This window comes from Lynx canadensis, chromosome A2 (assembly GCF_007474595.2).
Source record: "Lynx canadensis isolate LIC74 chromosome A2, mLynCan4.pri.v2, whole genome shotgun sequence".
NCBI lineage: Eukaryota > Metazoa > Chordata > Mammalia > Carnivora > Felidae > Lynx > Lynx canadensis.
The window spans coordinates 8,011,627-8,028,794 of NC_044304.2; the positions used below are offsets into that span (position 1 = coordinate 8,011,627).

Here is a 17,168-nt window from a genome sequence, read left to right on the forward strand (position 1 = left end):
AACGTCACCACTAACCATCTCCGGAAGTTTTTCATTTTCCTCAACTGAAACTCTGTCACCGTTCAGTATCAACTTCCCAGCTCCCATCCTCTAGCCCCTAGAAACCTCCATTCTACTTTCTGCCTCTATTAATTTACTTATTCTTGGTACTTCATGGAAGTGGAATCATATTAACACTTGTCCTTTTGCGCCTGGTTTATTTCACTCAGCATAATGTCCTCAAGGTTCACCCGTGTTGTAGTAGGGGTCAGAATTTCCTTCCGTTTTAAGGCTGAATAATGTATGTATTCATCACATTCTCCAGTCATCTGTTGACGGACACTTAGACTGCTTTCAGATCTTCTCTGTTGTAAGTAATGCTGCTAGGAACATCAATGTGCAAACATCGGTTAGGGTCCTGAGACCTATCGGCCAAGATATTGCATTGATACAATTCATTAATTTTACTCCGATTTCTTCGGGTTACTTGTATTCATTTGTTTGTATGCACGTATTAAGTTCCATACAATTTTATCACGGGTGTGGGTTTCCATCTCCACACCACAGTCAAGATACAAACTGTTCCAACACCGCCACCATCGCCAGTACTGCCCTTTTAGAACCCCCCCTCCCTCCTTCTTCCAACTGCTCTTCTTCCCCCAATCTTGAAAAAATGTTGCCATTTCAAAAATGTTATATAAGAATCAGATATATTGTTACCCTTTCAAATTGATTTTGATTTGATTTGATTTGATTTTGGCACTCAGCATAATTTCCCGGAGACTCATTCATTCTGGTTGTTGCAGGAATCGATAGTTCACTCCCAAGGTGCCTGGATGGTTCAGTTGGTTGAGCATCCAACCCTTGGTTTGGGCTCAGGTCATGATCCTAGGGTCATGGGATTGAGCCCTGTTTTGGACTCTACACTGAGTGTGGAACCTGCTTAAGATTCTCTCTCTCCCTCTGTCTCTCTTAAATTAAAAAAAAAAAAAGAAAAGTTCAGGGGTGCCTGGGTGGCACAGTCGGTTAAGTGTCTGACTCTTAATCTCGGCTCAGGTCACGATCTCAGTTTGTGAGTTCGAGCCCCACAATGGGCTCTGCACTGACGGCTGGAGGCTGCTTGGGATTCTGTCTCTCCTCTCTGCCCCTCCCTCTAGTGCGCCCTCTCTCTCTCCAAATAAATAAATAAAATTAAAATAGCTCACTCCCTTTTATTGCTGAGTAGTATTCTATAGTATGGATTGATCAAGGTCTGTCAATCATTCACCTGTGTGAAGGACACCTGGGCTGGTTCCAGGTTTTGTCTGTTCCATACAAAGCTACTATGAACATTCACCCTCTCACCCACAGGTTTCTGTGCGAACATGTTTTCATTGCTTTAGGATAAACGCCAGGAGTGCAATTAACCGGGTCATGTGATAGTTGTCTGTGTCCTTCTTTCTGAAGCTGCCAAATTGTTTTCCAGAAAGGCCGCACCATCTCACACGCCTGCCTGCAGAAGACGTATCAGCCACGTGTATGTTCCACGTGTTTTTATGTCCTCGCCAGCATTTGGTGTTGTTAGTAATTTTCATTTTAGCCATTCTGATAGCGGGTAGTGATTTCTCACTGTGGTTTTAATTCACATTTCCTTAACGGGTAATGATATTAACTAAACATCTTTTCACGTGTTTATTTGCCATCTGTATATCCTCTAGGGTGAAATGTCTATAAATATTTCAAACGTAGGGGCGCCTGGGTGGCGCAGTCGGTTAAGCGTCCGACTTCAGCCAGGTCACGATCTTGCGGTCCGTGAGTTCTAGCCCCGCGTCAGGCTCTGGGCTGATGGCTCGGAGCCTGGAGCCTGTTTCCGATTCTGTGTCTCCCTCTCTCTCTGCCCCTCCCCCGTTCATGCTCTGTCTCTCTCTGTCCCAAAAATAAATAAATGTTGAAAAAAAAAATTTTTTTAAATAAAAAAAAAAATATTTCAAACGTAGCTCAAATTTTATGTTATATATATACACACACACACACACACACACCTATCATGTGTACACATATGTAAAACTGTAAAACTCATATGTAAAACACATGTGTAAAACTCTTGATGGAGGCCTGAACTGAAATAATTCAAAAAAGTTTAACAAAGTCAACCTAAAATAAAACATACTATAGCTAGAATAAAACACCAATAGGGGCACCTGGGTGGCTTAGTCAGTTGAGGGTTCGACTTTGGCTCGGGTCATGATCTCACGGTTCGTGAGTTCAAGCCCCACATCGGGCTCGCTGCTGCCAGCTCAGAGCCCGCATCGATCCTCTGTCCTGTCTCTCTCTGCCCCCCTCACCCCCTCACCTGTGCTCTCTTTCTCTCTCAAAAATAAATAAAACATTAAAAAAAAACAATAAAATTATGACAAATGTGGGTAGTTAGGTATCCACTGTTAGTGCCATGCTGGTTATTTCCTAAGTTCAGTTAAAACCTGGGCTGACTGCTAAAAGAAATCTATTGCCCTGGGTTTGTATTTGGAAGGACTGTTTCCTGTTTTCTATACTACACATCTCACTGCTTGATCTGGGGAAATTGCTTTCTTGTGAGGCTTATTTTTCAGGGCAATAGGATATGCTTGAGGAATAAATATGTTTCTTTAATAAATAAACAATTTCTGGGGCGCCTGGGTGGCGCAGTCGGTTAAGCGTCCGACTTCAGCCAGGTCACGATCTCGCGGTCCGTGAGTTCGAGCCCCGCGTCAGGCTCTGGGCTGATGGCTCAGAGCCTGGAGCCTGTTTCCGATTCTGTGTCTTCCTCTCTCTCTGCCCCTCCCCCGTTCATGCTCTGTCTCTCTCTGTCCCCAAAAAATAAATAAACGTTGAAAAAAAAGAATTAAAAAAAAAAAATAAACAATTTCAGGGGCGCGTGAGTGGCTTAGTCGGTTAAGCGTCCAACTTCAGCTCAGGTCATGATCTTGCTGTTCGTGAGTTCAAGCCCTGCGTCGGGGTCTGTGCTGACAGCTCAGAGCCTGGAGCCTACTTCGGATCCTGTCTCCCTCTCTCTCTGCTCCTCCCCAGCTCATGCTCTATCTCTGTCTCTCAAAAATAAATGTGAAAAAGCTAAAAAAAAAAAAAAAAAAAAAAAGCTATTTCATGTTCCAAGGGAGGTCTGAAGAGGTTACTGAAAAATTATTCACTTTACAATTGCAACTGAAGGAGATGCATTTTACATTTTCACATGCTGGGCTTTGGTAAGCTTTGTAGTTCAAGTCCTACAAGAGGGAGGTCCAGTTTTCTTGGCAACGGTTAATTTTATGTATCAACTTGGCAGGCCATGCCTTCTAGTTGTTTGGTAAAACACTAGCCTAGATGTTGCTGTGGAGGTATTATTTTGGTGTAATTAACATTTAAATCAGTCACCTTTGAGTAAAGTGGCTGTGACCCCAGACAATGTAGATGGGCCTCAGCCAATCAGTTGAAGGTCTTAAGAGTAAAGATTGAGGTTTCCCCAAGAAGAAATTCTCTTCGAGACTGTTGTATAGAGACCCTCCTTGAATTTCTAGCGTGATGCCCTATAGAATTCTGACTCAAGACCGCAACATCTACTCTTCCCTGAAATTGACTTGTTAGCCACATATGTACGTATATGTGTATATAGATATATGCATACATATACGCTACCATAATATCATACACTATAATTTTGCGAAAGATTACCATTGGGGGGGCGCCTGGGTGGCTCAGTCGGTTGGGCGGCTGACTTCGCTCAGGTCATGATCTCGCGGTCCGTGAGTTCGAGCCCCGCGTCGGGCGGGCTCTGTGCTGACAGCTCAGAGCCTGGAGCCTGTTTCAGATTCTGTGTCTCCCTCTCTCTGACCCTCCCTCGTTCATGCTCTGTCTCTCTCTGTCTCAAAAATAAATAAACATTAAAAAAAAAAAGTGTTTAAAAAAAAACTTAAAAAAAAAAAAAAGATTACCATTGGGGACTTAAAAAGATATTTGCACACCCATGTTTATAGCAGTATTACTTACAACAGACAAGATGTGGAAGCAACCCAAGTGCCCATCAACAGATGAATGGATAATGTGATGTATACACAATAGATTAGATTTTGACTTGTCAGCCCCTATATTTATGTGAACCAAATCCTCCAAATATTTCTTACCCCCTTTCTCTGTCTCTGTTTTATACACACACACACACACACACACACACACACACACACACACACACAGGCATACCTTGGAGATGTTGTGGGTTCAGTTCCAGACCATTATAAGGTGAATATCACAGTAAAGAAAGTCAAATGAATCCTGGGTTCTCCTCGTACATATAAAAGTATGTTTACAATATAGTGTGGTCTGTTAAGTGTGTAATAGCATCATGTCTAAAAAAAAACCAAAAACAATGTACAATGTACGTACCTTAACTAATAAATACTTTATTGCAGTGGCTTAGTTGGTTAAGCATCTGACTTCAGCTCAGGTCATGATCTCGAGGTTTGCGAGCTCGAGCCCCGTGTCAGGCTCTGTGCTGACAGCTCGGAGCCTGGAGCCTGCTTCAGATTCCGTGTCTCGCTCTCTGCCCCTCCCCTACTCATGCTCTCTCAAAAGTAAATAAACATTAAAATAAATAAATAAATAAATAAATAAATAAATAAATAAATAAATACTTTATTGCTTGAAAATGCTATCATCTGAGCTTTCAGTGAATCATAATCACTGACCACAGAACAAATATAAAAATAATGAAAAAGTTTGAAATATTGTGATTACTGAAATATATAACACAGAGACAGGAAGTGAGCAAATGCTGTGGGAAAAATTATGCTGATGGACTTGTTCAATGCAGGGTTGCCACAAGCCGTCAATTTATAAAAACGAAGTATTTACAAAGTGCAATCAAATGAGGTATGCCTGTCTGTGTACATAACAAAACCAAGAGAACAAACATATATGTACATATATACATGTGTATGTACTATCCTCATCTCTGGAAAACTCTAACATATCTGCAGAGGCACGTGAAAAACTCCCGCCTAATAAACGACAGATTCATAAAAATGTAGACGTGACCATGCAGACTCCAAGGTTGCTAAAACCCACTGGGGATTTTATTTTTGCCATACAGGGAGTGATGCTGCAAACATTTTGTCATTCTTTTTTTTTAAGTTCTATTTTATTTTTGTTTATTTAAGTAGGATTCACGCCCAGCGCGGAGCCCAACGTGGGGCTTGAATTCATGACCCTGAGATCAAGATCTCAGCTGAGATCAAGAGTTGGATGCAAAACTGACTGAGCCACCCTGGTGCCCCGTCCCCCTCTCTTTTTTTAAATCTATTTCAAAAAATATTTTATTTTTATTTTGTAATATTTATTTTTGGGAGAGCATAACTGGGGGGGGGGGGAGAGAGGGGGTCGGAGGATTCAAAGAGGGCTCTGTGCCGACAGGCTGACAGCATTGAGACCGATGTGGGGCTTGAACTCACGAACTGTGATATCATGACCCGAGCCGAAGATGGACGCTCAACCGACTGAGCCACCCAGGCACCCCCGAAGATTTTATTTTTAAGTAATCTCTAGGCCCAACATGAGGCTCAAACCCACAACCTGAGATCAACTTTTGGTGTTGTAGGTTTCATGGGTTTGGGCAAACGTATAATGACATGTTATCCACCACTATAGTATCATACAAAGTAGTTCCACTGCCCTAAAAATCCTCTGTGCCCTCCTATTCATCCCTCCTTCCCCTGTAATCCCTCAGATCCAATGACCTTTTCACTGTTTCCAGTTTTTCCTTTTCCAGAATGTCACAAAGTTGGAATCATACAGTATGTAGGCTTTTCAAATTGACTTCTTTAATTTTAGAATATGCATTTGTGGTCCCTCCATGTCTTCTCATAGCCTGAGTACATTTCTTTTTAATGCTATTATCCCATTGTTTGGATGTTCCACAGTTTATTTATCTGGTAAAGGACATCTTGGTTGCTTCCAAGTTTGTTTGTTTTTTTTTTTAACTTTTAAACGTTTGAGAAAGAGAGAGAGAGAGAGAGAGAGAGAGAGAGAGAGAGAATGAGCGAGGGAGGGGCAGAGAGAGAGGGAGCCACAGAATCCGAAGCAGGCTCCAGGCTCCGAGCTGTCAGCACAGAGCCTGACGCAGGGCTCGAACCCACTAACCAGGAGATCGTGACCTGAGATGAAGTTGGACACTTAACTGACTGAGCCACCCAGGTGTCCCAGTTGCTTCTAAATTTTGATAGTTATGAATAAAGTCACTATAAACATTTATATGCAGGTTTTCGTGTGGACCTAAGTTCTCAGCTCCTTGGAGTAATTATCAAGGTATGCAAATGCTGGGTCACATGGAAGACTATGTTTAGTTTTATAAGAAACTGCCAAACCGTCTCCCCAAGTGTCTGCACTCTTTTCCACTTATACAAACAGTGAAACAGAGTTCCTGTTGCTCCACATCCTCACCAGCATCTGGCGTTTTCCAAGTTGGACTTACACTATTCTAATAAGTGCACAGTCGTATGTCACTGTTGCTTTAATTTGCAATACCCTGAACATCTTTTCATATGCTTATTTACCATCTATAGATCTTTGGTGAGGTGTCTGTCCAGGCTTATCCATTTTTTAGTTGGGTTGTTCATTTTTTTTAAAATTGTTTTTTAGGGGCGCCTGGGTGGCGCAGTCGGTTAAGCGTCCGACTTCAGCCAGGTCACGATCTCGCAGTCTGTGAGTTCGAGCCCCGCGTCGGGCTCTGGGCTGATGGCTCAGAGCCTGGAGCCTGTTTCCGATTCTGTGTCTCCCTCTCTCTCTGCCCCTCCCCCGTTCATGCTCTGTCTCTCTCTGTCCCAAAAATAAATAAACGTTGAAAAAAAAAATTAAAAAAAAAAATAAAATTGTTTTTTGTTTTTGAGAGAGAGAGAGAGAGAGCCAGCGAGCACGTGTGCAAGTGGGGGAGGGGCAGAGAGAGAGGGAGACACAGAATCCAAAGCAGGCTCCAGGCTCTGAGCTGTCAGCCCAGAGCCCGACGCGGGGCTTGAACTCACGGACCGTGAGATTGTGACCTGAGCTGAAGTCGGATGCTTAACCGACTGAGCCACCCAGGCGCCCTACAGAATTAGACATTTTAAAATGAACAATTCAGGGGCGCCTGGGTAGCTCAGTTGGCTAATTGGACAACTGTTGGACCCTTGATTTCGGCTCAGGTCATGATCTCATGGTTCATGAGTTTGAGCCCTGCATCAGGCTCTGCACTGGTGGTATGGAGCCTGCTGGGGATTCTCTCTCTCTCTGCCCTTCTTCCATTCGCTCTCTCTCTCTCTCTCGCTCAAAATAAACAAAAAAATAAAATAAAATAAAAAGAAAATGAGCAACTCAGTGGTATTTAGTGCATTCACAATGTGTAAGCTCCGCGTCTATCTAGTTCCAAAATGTTTTCATCATCCCCAAATAAAACCCTGAACCAATCAAGCAGGTATTCCCTCCCCCTTCTCCCAAGACCCTGGGCAATCTGCTTTCTGTCTGTATGGATTTGCCTATTCTGGGCATTTGCAACAGACTGTCTGATTTCTTTTATTTAGCACGGTTTCAAGGTTCACCCACGTCATAGCATGTATTAGAACTTCATTTCTTTTTGTTGATGAACATTCCATTGAATGTGTGCCCCACAGTCCATCCATTCATCTGTTAACAGATACTTGGACTGTTTCCAACTTTTAGCTTTGGTGAGTAGTGGCACAGCAATAAGTATTTGTTTTCAAGTATTTGTTCAAGTACCTATTTTCTATTCCTTTGGGTTAGATACCTAGGATGGAGATGGTTTCTTAAGGTCACAAGACTGGAAGCTAAGGGTGTGAATACAGATAGGGGACCAAGTCCTGGGGTAGTTCGTTATCAAGAGGTGAGTGGGGTGGGGCGCCTGGGTGGCGCAGTCGGTTAAGCGTCCGACTTCAGCCAGGTCACGATCTCGCGCTCTGTGAGTTCTAGCCCCGCGTCAGGCTCTGGGCTGATGGCTCAGAGCCTGGAGCCTGTTTCCCATTCTGTGTCTCCCTCTCTCTCTGCCCCTCCCCCGTTCATGCTCTGTTCCTCTCTGTCCCCAAAATAAATAAACGTTGAAAAAAAAAATTAAAAAAAAAAAAAAAAGAGGTGAGTGGGAAGAAGAGGAAGCTACAAGGGAGCCTGGGAAAGAGCAGCTATTGGGATGGGAAGAAACCCAGAAGTGTATGAAGTGTGTGGTGTGTTGGAAGCCAAGTGAATACAATGTCTTTTTTTTTTTTTTAATTTTTAATGTTTATTTAGTTTTGAGAGAGAGAGAGAATCCAAAGCAGGCTCCAGGTTCTGAGCTGGTAGCACAGAGCCCGATGTGGGGCTCGAACTCGTGAACCACTAGATCATGGTCTGAGTTGAAGTCAGACGCTCAACTGACTGAGCCACCACCCAGGCGCCCCATGAATAGAATGTTCTAAGGAGGTAACGTGTCAACTGTTGCCAGAAGGTCAGGGAAAGTGAAGATGAGAATTGACTCCTGCATTTAGCAACAGGCAGGTGCCTGTGACCTTGAAGAGTCATTCCAGTGGAATAGGAAAGGCCTGAAAAGAGCAAATTTAATAGAAGTTAGAGAAGACCTAAATAAACAGATACACTATGTTCATGGATCAGAGGATGTAATATTAAGGTAACAATTCTCCCCAAATTGGCCTACAGATTCAATGCGATCCCACTCAAAATCCCAGCAGTTTTTGGTAGAAATTGACAGGCTGATTCTAAAATTTACACAGAAATGCAAGGACCTAGAGTAACCAAAACAATTTTTAAAAAGGGCAAATTCGGAGGAGTACCTGATTTCAAGACTTATTATAAAGCTACACTTATCAAGACAGTGTGGTCTTAGCATAAGGTAGACCTATCAATCAATAACAAAACATGGTTATCCAGAATCAGACTCATGCTTAAACAGTGAATCGATTTTTACAAAAGTGCCACAGTAATTCAATGTGGGAGCAGACATTACAGGACTGGGGCTGGGACAATTAGATATCCCTCCAGAAAACAATGAACTTCGATTATACCTCACGCCACACATAAAAATGAACTTAACACGTATCACAGACCCTGAGCGTTAAAGGCACCAGTTTCATTTACACTGGGATCCCAACGTACAGCCACGAAGCACTGGTCTACGAAACTGTTCCTGATAGACATCTTGCCCTTAAAGCAGGACTCCAGCTCCTTCCTTGCCGCCATTCTCATGTCCTCACGGTCTCCCCTGCAGAGAAAGCTGCTCACACTTTCACCTCTCAGGTCTATTCCTTCAGCTTCTACCCATTCTACCTCCAATTTCCTCCACCTCTCTCTACATCTACCACCCTCACCCTACCTTGGGCCACCATCCTTTCTACCCCGGGCCGTGGCAATGGCCTAAAGGGACTCATCACCTCCTGTCCTTCTTCCCCTTCAGCCCAGACTCCACCCTGCAGCATGAGTAACTATGGGAATCTCTTGATTAAAGCCTTTCGAATACTTCCCCAACGTGGTCAGGGAAAAGCTAAAGAGCCTCACCGCAGGCTACGAGGCCCCGCCCAGCGTAGCTGTCGCTGATCTGCCCTCCTCAGCCAAACGGGCCTTCTTCTGTTCCAATGCTCTCTTCCTCCTCGGGGGCCTGATACATCTTGTTCCCTCTACCTAGTGCCCTCCTCCTCCCGGCCCTTGCTCATCTTTTGCGACTTGGCATAAGCGCGTCTTTCTCCGAGAGGTCCATCTGACTGGACTGCTCAACTCCAGGAGGGTCTCGTTATGATCTCTGCGCTGTGGGCCTTTCTTCCGTTGCACTTAACATTTTCCTATCATGTATTAGCTGATCAATATGGGAGACGGTCACCTGAACTCACAGATTGTCCACATCACGACCAGGACACTGTCTGCTCAGTGTACCACTGGAGGCCAGGGACCAGCTCAGTGTTAAGCATGTCAAGGATGTTTAAGAAACACCACCTGAGGGAATGAGACTGAAATTCAGACCCCACTTGCCCATTTGATGTGCATTATTCAACATCATGAGCTAAGGTTCAGAAAACTCCCAGGTGGCCTGCTTCCACAGATTCCTCATAAGGAATCTGTGGAGGGGAGTGTTGTTATTGTTTCCATCGTACAGGTGAAGAAAGGAAAGTGCCGAAGAGTCCAATAAATGTTTCTGGCAACACCCAGCTACGACCAGTGGAGTCAGGTTTTGGGTCCAGGTCTTTTCTGACTCCAGGATTGAGACCTCACAGTCTACCCAATACTGCAAGTGGCGTGGGGAGCAGTATGGTGACCGGGATGGGTGGGGTATGGGCTGCCCCCGTTGCCAGGGCTGGACCAGCCTTGTCCTACTGGCCATGGCTGAAGATTACTGAACAGGGAGGATGAGAGGGGAGCTGGGTCCCCACTCTGAACTAGAGGGACCAGGTCCCTAGCTTCTGCTACCAGCCTTCAGATACTAGTGCTTAACGTTCCTCAGCTCATTTCAGGTGTCTCCTGTCATCCCACGTAGCCCCCGGGGTGAACGTGAATTCAGAGTCTATTTTTCTAAATAAATTGGAAAACCGTACCAAAAAAAAAAAAAAAAAAGCAGTAATGAGCTAATGCAGCCACGATACACACTTAATTGGCAATCCATCTGCATTATTCTTTCAATTAAAAAATTTAGGGGCACCCGTGTGGCTTAGTCGGTTGAGTGTCTGACTTCGACTCATGTCATGATCTCCTGATCTCCTGACTCATGAGTTTTGAGCCCTGTGTTGAGCTCTGTGCTGACAGCTCAGAGCCTGAAGCCTGCTTCAGATTGTGTCTCTCCCTCTCTCTGCCCCTCCCAAGCTCATGCTCTATCTCTATCAAAAATAAACATTAAAAAAAACTTTTTCAAATTAAAGTATCACATAGGGGGCGGCCGGAACACCACAATGATTTATCTGTATGTAGATGTAAATACTAGGTATTCAATAGTGACTAAATTGGTAACATCTTTACCATTTATTTTTTCTTTTAAATGTTTATCTTTGAAAGAGAGACAGACAGGCAAAGCACAAGCCGGGTAGGGGCAGAGAGAGGGAGACACACAGAATGTGAAGCAAGCAGGCTCCAGGTTCTGAGCTGTCAGCACAGAGCCGGATGCGGGGCTCGAATCCACACACGAGAGATAATGACCTGAGCTGAAGTCAAGAGTCCCACGCTTAACTGACTGAGCCATCCAGGTGCCCCACATCTTTGCCATTTAAATTGAGGGTAAGAAGGCAGACAATAAAAAGGGCACTCAAACATGAAGGAAAGAAAAAGGAGGCAGTGATCAAAAGGAGGTGAGGCTTGAGGTGATTTTGTCGGCTGAGACCTGAAGATTAAGAGCAGGCTTGAGGGAGGCAGGAACAAGGACAGCCTGTGGGCCCTGACTTAGGGGAGCACTTGTCCACTCGGAGAACTAAAAGACCTGGAGACCCTTTCAAAACACAGAGAAGAGGCCTAGAGGCTCAGGTCCTTCACACTAAGAACAAGGCTCTTTCGTGTTTTGACTCCAACATCTTCCCAGGGACGCCTTCTCTGGCTGCTCCATTTAAAATTTCCACGACTCTCCACGTTTCCGTCCCAACACAATGTATTTTACTTATTTCTCTCGCCTCTCGCTTGCCTTCCTAGTTCCACAACGGTTGAGATCGTCTGCGGGTGCCACAGCACTTGCGTCTAGGACTCAGTAGTAGGTCAAAAATTATTTGCCAAACCAACAGTACTAGGTAAGTTCTAAAAAAAAAAAAAAAAAAAAAAGGCCACGATCGAAGGCCACCTGGCTTTGCTGAACAGACCCCGCCATCCCCCAACCAGAAATAAAAAAAAAAGCAGCTCCCAGACCCGCCCTTGGCTCCAGTCTAGCCTGCCCGCCTCCCGCCCTTACGCACGGCCTCGGGTCTTCATCTGCGGGTCTCAAAGCCCCTCGGCCAACCCTTCCCTGCAGACCCCGCCGCCATTCCATCCCATCCCATCCCCCAACACCCCGCCGCAGCCGCGGGAACCAACGCAGCCACCGCCGCAGTGGCGCCCGCTCTGCGCATGCTCGGCAGCGTGGGGACGCAGCGTGAGGACGAAGACGCCGGTGCGCATGAGCAAGACCTTCCCGGATTGAGTCGGGGGGGAACATCTGGAGCGCCAGCTTTCTCTGGTCCCGCCTACCTCCGCTAGGCCCCGAGCGGACGCGCACGCGCGCTGGGAGCGGAAGGGCGGACGGGCGCGCGCACGAGGCCGGGCGGGCGGCGGAAGCGAGAGAAGCCGACCGTAGGGGGGAGGGGAGCTGGCGAGTGCGCGCGCAGCGGGGGCGCGGGCGGCGTGGGGGGGCGGCCGAGGCGAGCGGGCGCGCGCGCGAGACTTACCCTCTCTCGGCGGCGGTGGCGGCGGCGGCTTCTTTGTTTCGTGAGGAGAGGCGAGACGCCCACTCTGCCCCCGGCCCCGCGCGGAGGGGCGGGGGCGGCGCCGGGAAGGCGACGGCGCCGGCGGCTCTCGGTAAGGAACGCGGGCCGCGGGGGGAGCGTGGCGCGGGGCTTGGGAGGACGGTTTGAATGGAGCCGGGGCGCCGAGGGGGGAGGGGGCCGCCGGCGCCCACAGCGGGGCTGGGGTACGGCGGCGCCCGAGGGTCAAGAAGCCTGGCCGGCACCGCGCGCGCGGAGAAGGCCACAGTGTAGCGAGGCCGCGGCGGCTACAGCATCCGCGGGCCGTGGGGTGGGGGCCCGGGCCGCGTGGAGGCCGCGCGCGCGCTCTCGCCGGGGTCGCCGGACAAAGCTCTCCGCCTCCTCGGCGGGCCGGTGTCCCGGCCCCCAGTCGCCGTATCCGTCGCGGCAGCAACAATAGCATGGCGTTGGGGCTTCTCTGGCTACGTTGTAACGGGTCCGACCCAAATGTCTTTTGGGGGAGGTGGCGGCCGGGGCTCAGCAGGAAAAACCCCAAATGAGTCTAGTGTCGCCTGGAAACGAGCATTAGCATTAGCAGCCCCTTTGGGTTAGCCGACCTAAAATTTTATTTAAGAAAATCACGTAGTCTAGATTTTTCAAGGAAAAGTAAAGAACTCCCCCCACCTCTTGCAAGCGGCGACTTCAAAAATGTTTGCCCTAAAGTGGGGAGTCTAGAACAAGTGAGGGAGGACGGGTAGAACTGTTCGCTCTTGAAAGCATTGTTTTTGTTTTGCATCCTTTCGCCTTCCTCCCAATTGATTTTCCAGATTAAGGCTTTTATTTAAAACGTGGGCCTTTCGGAGAGTGTTTTGTGCTGGTGTTGAAGACACGAGTCTTGGTTTTTTTTTGCCCCCAGTGAATCCTTGGGGGAAAAGTAGGGAATACGTGCAAAAGTCACTTCCTAGGAATTTGAAAGAAGTTTTCGATTTGAATTGACAGACCGGATTGGAGTTTGCTTATGGTCGCTGTCGGTCACTTAGCTGTGTGATCTTAGATAAATAGCTTAATCTCTCTGAACCTTTTAGTTTCCTCATTTGTGAAATGGGGATAATGCCACAAATGGAGTTGGTGAAAACCTGTAAAATGGTTTCTGATAAGTGGGAAGTGCTGTTGTTAATTGTCAGGCCCAATCTCCTTCATTTTTTTTTCCCATGTTTGTTTATTTTAAGAGAGAAAAAGCGTGAGTGGGGAAGGGGAGAGAGAAGGAGAATCCCAAGCTGGCTCTGCAGAGCCTGAAGGTGGGGAGAGGGGGTTGGTCTCAACCTCAGCTGAGATGCTTAACAGACTGAGCCAACCCAGGCACCCCCTCCTCCTTCATTGTTGAGCAAATATTTGTTGAGTCCCTACTGGGTGTTAGATGGTTGGTGATTGGATGCCCTGAGGAGCCTCTCCAGTCTTTTAGGGGAACAGATGGTAAAGGTGGGAACAGCTCCCTGTGGCTTGTCATGGAATCCTCACTACCCTTCCTGTGCGAGGAACACAGTAGATGCACAGGGGAGCGATGGGGGCCAGAGATCAGCGAGATTGTGTGGAAGAGGGGGCCTTTACTCAGAATCAGGGCCAGTGCATTTGAGCACTTGGACCAGTCGTTGCTGTGCAGTGCTACACTCGCACATCATCTTGATCCTTTCTTGTGTAGCAGTTACCCCAGTTTGTGATTACACATTCATTCTTCTCTGAGGGCCATCAGAGCAGGGATCATGTCTGCTTCGTCTCCCAGAGTGTTCCCTGGGTCTGGCACATAGTAGGTCCTTAGGGAACATTTGTGGAAGGAATGAGGAGAGCCCCCGGGGAGGATGGAGTGGATTTATGTGTGAAATGCTTGGCGCAGGACTGGGGGTGGGTTGTAAGCAGTAAGTGTTCGTTGCTCGTGTTGGTTTAACAGGCCATTGTCGCCAGGGAATGAGGGTGTGGGGTGGTGGTCAGGACTGCTAGTTCTGGAATCAGACCTCCTGGATTCACACCTAGCTTTCTAAATCCTAGTTTGACCTCGAGCAAGGCATTTACCAGGAGGTCCCCCCACTTGTGAAACAGGTGTGACAGCAGTGCTGCCTCAAACAGTTGTAAGGGTTGAGAACATGACATGGGGAGCCGCTTCACACACTGCAGTCACTGTAGTGAACACTCACTTTATTGGAGGTAATGTTGTTTGTTGTGTGTCCGTGTTTATATATATGTAGACATATATATGTTAACTATTTAAAAAATGAGCAACATAATTTAGAATCATTCTATATCCCAAGAAGCTGAGGTTTGATGAGCTGGTTATATATATATATATATAGTAGTTTCTTTAAAATTGGTGTATACATACTTATGGCGATCATAAATGCTCCTCTCTGTGCTACATACCTTTGTCACACCTTATGGACCCTCAAAACACTGAGAGGTAGCCCTAGACCAGCCCCTTGTCTTCTCTGTTATGGGATGAGGTGTGTTGGGTGAGAACAGCATTCTGCCGGTGTAGCAACTGACATTTAGGGATATTTCTTCACCAAGGGCTCTAGTCAGCCTTGTGGGTTTGACTCCTGGCTTTGCCACTTTCCCTCTTGGTGCCTCAGAGAAACGGAGGTGACAGTTCCCAGCACTTAGTGAATCCTCAGATGTGCCAGCCAATTTTGGCCTCGGTTATTAAGGCTGCCGTCGCACAGAGGGACCCATTCACACCCACCATAGACAGAACACAACATGAATGGCGCCCCCTGGAGTTGTGCGAGAAGTTCCCCAGCCTCACATTCCCCATTCGTACAAGTGGGCTTTGACAGCCTGCCACGAGCCAGGCCCTGACGGAGGCTGGGGATTCGGCCAGGAACAGGCAGACAAGGGCCCTGTTCTCATTCAGTCATATCTATCTCCTTATTTGCAAAGGGAGACGGTAATGGTGCCCAGCTACTAGGATTGTTGCAAGGACTAAACAACGACAACTGTATAGTGCTCAGAACAGTGCCTGGCACGTAGTGCTGAATAGTTGGTAGCTATTGTCACGTGTTAGGATTCCTACAACACCCTGGCAGGTTGAGATCCAGAATACATTTTTACCCTGTTGTGAGAGTTCTGTATGTTTTCAAAGTGATTCAGAGGAATCAACTCTTCTGTTTTGTCTTCCATCATTGAAAAATTGTAAGCTTGTGATTTCACCATAATGCGTTGGAAAGAGAGGAGTGTGTTCGGTGGCCTTGGTTTTGGAAGATATCAAGTGTTTGTTTCCCATCTCACATATTTCCTCATGACTTGTAACATTGATTGGAACACTTAAGAGAGAATTGAAGTTAAAAAAAATCAAATCAAAGGGATGTGCAAAACCTCCAATAAAGGGGAGGTAACAGCTGCCAGAATATTGGGGGGAGATGCCTGAGGGGGAGCACATCAGAATCAGGTCTGAGGCTAAATGGAGTTGCCATTGCTGTCACCCTTACGGAGATCATCCCTAAGAAGTATAAGGCTCATTGATATGATCGGTAGTATCTTAGTTGGAGTTTTTTGTTAACTGCATGCTGATGATACTAATTTTTCAGGACATGGATTTGATGGGTATGAGAAATTTGACCTCGAATCATCTTCATGTAAGGGAATGGGCCTTGAGGGTAGTGCCGGGTACCCAGCTGGGTTTGCTGAGCGGTTGGATTGCACAGGGCAGAAAGAACGGAAGGAATGCATCCATTTCCTTACAGTTCCCTCAGAGAAGGGGCTTTCTTTAGAAAAGAGGTAACTGTTAGCAGGGCATAAACCAGCCCAGGCCCCTTCGATGCCTTTGCGGCTAGACTGGTCTCCAGAGCTTTGCCTGGGGACTGTTACTTTGTTAAATGAAGCATGTCTTCATTTTCGCCTGTGGATACTTGTTACTGTCTGGGTTTTGCTCAGTGTGTGAGATAAAGGAGGACGGACCCCATTTTTAGTAGCAATGGGCTTTAAAATGGCTCCTTGGGATGGTTTAAGTTCTCCTTTCGCTGGTAAGTCATGCCCCACTGGCTCAGGAAGCAGGTGGCTGCATGGCAGTTGCTGCCTTACCTGTTACAGAGGGGACGGGATTTGACGTGTGCCACCTTGATTTGCACCAAAAGTCCCAGTAAAGGGGCACGGTGGGTGGTGTCATTGTCTTAAAGGTGACGATGAAGCACAGGGGTCTGCTTGTTGGGCCCTGAGGGCTACATCTGGCCCTGATGACTGCCGGGTGTGCTTTTGGTCACAGCCTGGTCTGCTGTTGTGCTGAATGCCCATGCCCACCTCCTGGGAACACGCTGTGGATATTCCTGCCTGTCAGAGTGCTTCCATTTGCCTGCACTTTGCACCCTTCCGGGCTGTCCTGCCTTTTGATACTTAGACTAAATTCGTTACTCAGGCTTTGGAGTCAGACAGACTTGAGGCAGGACTCTACTTCCTGTGTGATGTTGGACCAATGACTTAACCTCTCTGAGCAGAAAACCCCCGGTCCTCCCATAGCCTCCCCAGTTGGCACCTCCAGTCACCAGTACCGAACCAAAGGATGTGAGGGGAAATCCAGCCTGGCTGGGCTTTGCCAAACCTGGCTCAAGGCAGGGGCAGGCGGTGGGGGGGGGGGGGGGGGCGGAACGCCTTTTATATTTCAAAAGATATGTGCTGAGACCCTGTTGGTTACCTTGGTCACCACTGACTCCTTTCATTCTTTTACCCTTACATCTGTTCCATCACTGTGTCCAGAGAAATCTTCTAAAACCATCATCAGACCGTGTCACTGCCCTGCCCAGAACATTCCAGAGGGTTTCCCTTGAA

The 17,168-nt window shown here is 47.1% G+C and overlaps 1 protein-coding gene and 1 long non-coding RNA gene across 2 annotated transcripts in view; one reads left to right on the forward strand and one right to left on the reverse strand.

Annotated features, from left to right (window-relative positions):
• The window catches only part of LOC115504013, a 39,803-nt gene extending 27,377 nt beyond the window's left edge, over positions 1-12,426 (reverse strand). Inside the window, exon 1 of the long non-coding RNA XR_004342936.1 lies at positions 12,345-12,426. This is a non-coding gene — a long non-coding RNA (uncharacterized LOC115504013). The remainder of the gene's footprint in view (positions 1-12,344) is intronic.
• SMARCA4 (SWI/SNF related, matrix associated, actin dependent regulator of chromatin, subfamily a, member 4) overlaps positions 12,392-17,168 on the forward strand; it is a 90,477-nt gene continuing 85,700 nt past the window's right edge. Inside the window, 1 exon segment of the mRNA XM_030300607.1 lies at positions 12,392-12,474. The gene's annotated coding sequence lies outside the window, so the exon portion shown is untranslated.